The sequence below is a fragment of the Chionomys nivalis genome, chromosome 8, assembly GCF_950005125.1.
Source record: "Chionomys nivalis chromosome 8, mChiNiv1.1, whole genome shotgun sequence".
NCBI lineage: Eukaryota > Metazoa > Chordata > Mammalia > Rodentia > Cricetidae > Chionomys > Chionomys nivalis.
The window spans coordinates 64,980,734-64,985,241 of NC_080093.1; positions in this window are offsets into that span (position 1 = coordinate 64,980,734).

The window sequence follows — 4,508 nt, forward strand, 5'->3', positions numbered from 1 at the left end:
TGTCTCCCTCTCTCTGCCTCTGTGCTCAATCTCGTGTGCTCTCACTTTCTGCTCCCCCTCCCCCATCTGTCTCTCCCACCTCCAATTTTTTCCTCCCCTCTTGCTTCTCCTCCCTCCCTTTCTCCTTTCTCTCTTCTTTCTCTCAGGAAACCGGCTGCTTCAGCGAAGGAAATCCCACTGATTCTCTCTCTCTCTCTCTCTCTCTCTCTCTCTCTCTCTCTCTCTCTCTCCCTCTCTCTCTCTCTCTCTCTCTCTCTCACACACACACACACACACACATACACACACACTCACTCACCACATATACACATACACTTGGGAGGAAGGAGCCCTGCAGGCTCCCTTGCAGAGTGACTGGCCCCCTGTGGCTCCCCTCCTCCTCTTCCCTTCCATCCTTTCCTCTATGTGCAGGAGACAGGCTGAGTCAAAAGAATCCAAGAAACAAGAAGGATGCCTGGGCACCCTCATGCCCCAGTGCCACTTGGTCCCTCTTAGCTGACCAGACCTTGACCCAGCTCACCTGTCCCATAGCTGTCCAGCCTCGGGGCTCGCTGCTGTTATCTAAGAGGAAATGGGGAGCTTGGTTAGGCATCTGCTGGAATGGAATGTAATTCACAGCTCTCTCTTGCATTAGGACCAAATATCTCCTGAGATCTCCCCCGCATCTGTCCATAGGCAGCTGCTGCCCTACTGGGCATTGAGTCTCCAAGGATTCATCCCATCACCCTGTAGTCATTCAGTTGCATTCTCAGACTTGGTGGAAGGACACTTGAGGCTCACTGGGACGTCCCTTGGGCATACCTTCAGTCAAGAGGACACTTTTTCTGTCCATAGTCATCAGAAGCAGCTCTGGTGTGGCTGGTATTGGGTGCATGTGGTGTCCAGATAAACCTGTTCCCAGTTTAGACTCTGCAGTTTCAAAAGGGCTTGGTGGACAGCCAGGTGAGAACTTTTGGAGCTTCCCCAGTGTTGTCCCTTTCTGTAAGATGCTACCTCCTGAAGTGACCACCTCCTCTGTATCTCAGAGCCCGGTGTTATGGTCAGAAATGAGTGCACATGACCAGACCTCAGTCTAATAGAAGCCAAGCACAGACAGCTTCCCCTAGGGAGCTATTTTGTCCCCTCATCACACTAATTATCTCCCCTCACATAGCTTCAAGTATGGGGGGAGCTCATATAAAGCACTGGGAAGGCAAGGGAAAACAATGTTCTCTCTCCTCTGCACCCCAAAAGATGCTCATTGACAACCATTGCAGTGAATGATAGCTGTATACAGTAGAGTGCTGGGGCCACTTCTTACCAGCTTCCTAGGGTGCCCTGGAGGCTCCTCTACAGCTCCATTAAGAGGCAGAATGCTGATAGCTGAAATCTAACATGCTAAGGGCATTTACACCATAGAATCAAGCAAATGCCACAACTCAGCCCCCTCCCCCATCATCATCATCATCATCATCATCATCATCATCTAAGCCTGCTGTTAAGCATTTACCCACACACCACTCATTGACTTCCAGGACCCAAGGCAAGGCATCCAGCTTCCCTGAGTCTCGGCTTCTTTATCTGTGTTTTCAGAACTGTGTTGATGCTGTGTGGAGGTGGCTTCGCTTCTCAGGAAAGAGAAAAGCAAGCAGAATACTGGCAATCTTCTCAGCCCTTGGTCTCCTTGTGTGGCCTAGGGAATACAGGTTGGCTGTGTGTCTTCACCTCTTGCTTGGTTGATGACGACACAGTGGTCTGTCCACCTGCATGTCTTCCTGCTTTGCAGATTTCCTTGGCAAACCACCTCTGGGAGGAGACAGGTGTTCAGGATTACTTCTGGAGCAAATCAATATATTCTGAGGCACACCAATGGGCCCTTAGCTCTTACATTACATTGTTCTATAGGATTACCTTATATGCTGGTTAAAGATTCAGGTTCCTGGGTCACCTCCTCTCAGTGTTTCAAGGTCATAGAGCCTGAGATCCTGCCTTGTTTACTACTTCTACAAATGATGATCAGACGTGATCAGGCTAGATAGCTGATGCCTAACCATGCCCTGGACACATCCTCCATCAGTGGCCTGATGCTGTGACCTCACAGGACTGCCAGTGATTGTAGGATCACAGACATTAACACATTAAACATTACCTAATGTATTTATAGCACATGAATTGCCAAAGCCTGTCCAAATATCACACTTGATCTGATCCTTGCAAGAAAGATGGGATGAAAAGTTAGCTACTGCTGATATCTCAGAGATGAGGGCCACAACGTACTGAGGAGTTAAGTGTTAGAACTGGCTACATGGGCTGGCTTTAAACTATGTGCTCCAGAGCTCCTCAGGCATTTCTCAATGGTCTATAACTTAAAAGAACCTCAACTTTTCAGCATCAAAATGATGCTGATAACAAGATCACTGGGGCCAATAGTAAGAAACTCTCTCTCTCTTCCTCTCTCTTTCCTTCTCTCTTTCCCTCCCTCCCTTTCTCCCAACCTTGCCCCTCCCTCCTAAACACCCACCCCTATCTCTTTCACACACAGCATATTGAAGATCATTTGCTCTCTGAATTCCTAAAGGCAACCCTGAAAGGTTAAAATGCCAGAATAGAAATTCAGAATATTCTAACTCAGTTTGCTGAGGAACTGAAGCTCATTTTTATCTGCTTATTTAAACAAAATATCCTGCTCCCAGTGGGACTGTTGGAGGGATGATCTCCATAGCGACCAGGTCCCAGCCTTGTTGGTTTTTATTCAGGGCAGTCTTCACTAAGCTCAGGTCTAGCATAGCTTTACACACCGATAATGAGGTTATAGTCACAGAACACAGCCCTTTGTGGAACTTGATACTAGCCTCTTCTGACAGTCCACAGGAGAATCTAAGAATCCAGCTAACTCAAACAGGGGCTGCAAAGTCTGGAGTATGCCTGCCAGGGAACCACACTGGTTCTTTAGAGCATGCACTTTCAAGCCAGAGGGAAGTCGGCAGTGGTGGAATGTTGATGACAGCATTAACATGACTCCTAAAATGCTGTAACTGTGCCCCCCAGGGATGCTCAGCAACAGGACTCTATAGAGACAGAGGAATGCACACATCTTTGTCAACCCTTGCAGTGTCTACCCTGAAGTGAAAGCACACTTCCAGAACAGGCAACAGTTTGCTCAAGGTCACTTTCAGTCACATCAGTTGACAGAATCAAGTGAATTAGTTAGAGATCCACATCTTTTCCCTACTGCGCTGTTCTCTATCACACACATGCACGCGCATGCATGCGCGCACGCGCACACACACATACGCTGATAGATTGCTGACAGAGGTGATCTCTTCCACAGTTGCCTTTAGAGAGAAATGAAATGCTATAACAAGAACCAGACTGGGACAGTAGAAGTGCTATGGATACAAGAATATTGGTGGTCATTTTGGGGAGAACCAGGAGATTCTGAACTTGTACAAGTTAAAGAGAGAAGGTCAAGATTCTGGAAATTCCATAGGGAAAGAAGTATCTGGGGAAATGCCTATAGACCTGAGGCTAGAAGCCCTGCAGAATTGTGCCTCTGCAGCAGAAAGTGGACCTTCAGGAAGGTGGGAGACACAGATGGATGGACCAGCCCCATGACAGGCACAAAATGTAAGGCCTGTTGAGTGATGACTTCCGTAGCCTGGAGTATCCAGTCAGCCTGCCAGTCTCCCAACTGAGCCTAACAGCAGGATTCCATTTTCAAAACATGTACTCAACTGATGCTGAAAATCCTCACAGTAGCACTGTAACCAGAGGGCAACCACAGATGGTCTGATCATCCAGATTAGGACACTGAGACCCTAGAGAAGGCATTCCTTCTTTGCAGAAGAACGTATGACTCAGAGTGGCGGGCTATATCCTGGAATGCTGCCCAGGACCTAGCTCACTGTCTAGTACTCTCTCTATTATAGCTAACATGCCAAACTAGTGGTCTCTCTCTAACTGCATGCCCTCATGCTAAGTAAACAGAACCAATTGTACATTCTGACATTCCAGCAGGTCACAGAGTCTCTGGCTCAATTGACCATAAACGTAGGACTTTTTGAGACAGGATCATACATTGAGACAGGATCATGCAGCTAAGGATGAACTTGAACTTCTGATCCTCCTGCTTCCACCTCCATAATGTTGGAATTGCAAGCATGCATCTCTATACCAGGTTCACCTGCTCATTGCCAAAGATGAGAATTGACTCTCTGGCCCTGGACCTTTACCATTCCTGAGTCTTCACAATGGATTCAGACCAGACGAACCCGTTATGGACAGTGATAAGCTCAGAAAGAGGGAAGAGAAATCCCATGGTCTGATAGCCTTTCCTGGTAATCTCCAAAAAGAATCCAAAGCTTTGTTGTCTGAAGGAATTCAGAAGGCAAAGCAACATTTATCTGAACCTTGCCATGTAATCTTTGCAGTATATTTGAGATGCTTCTGCTGCAAGTAGATGAGGTAACAGAGGTTCAGAGAGGCTAGGCACGATACCCAAGGACCAGAGCTAGTGGGGAAAGTGAGGG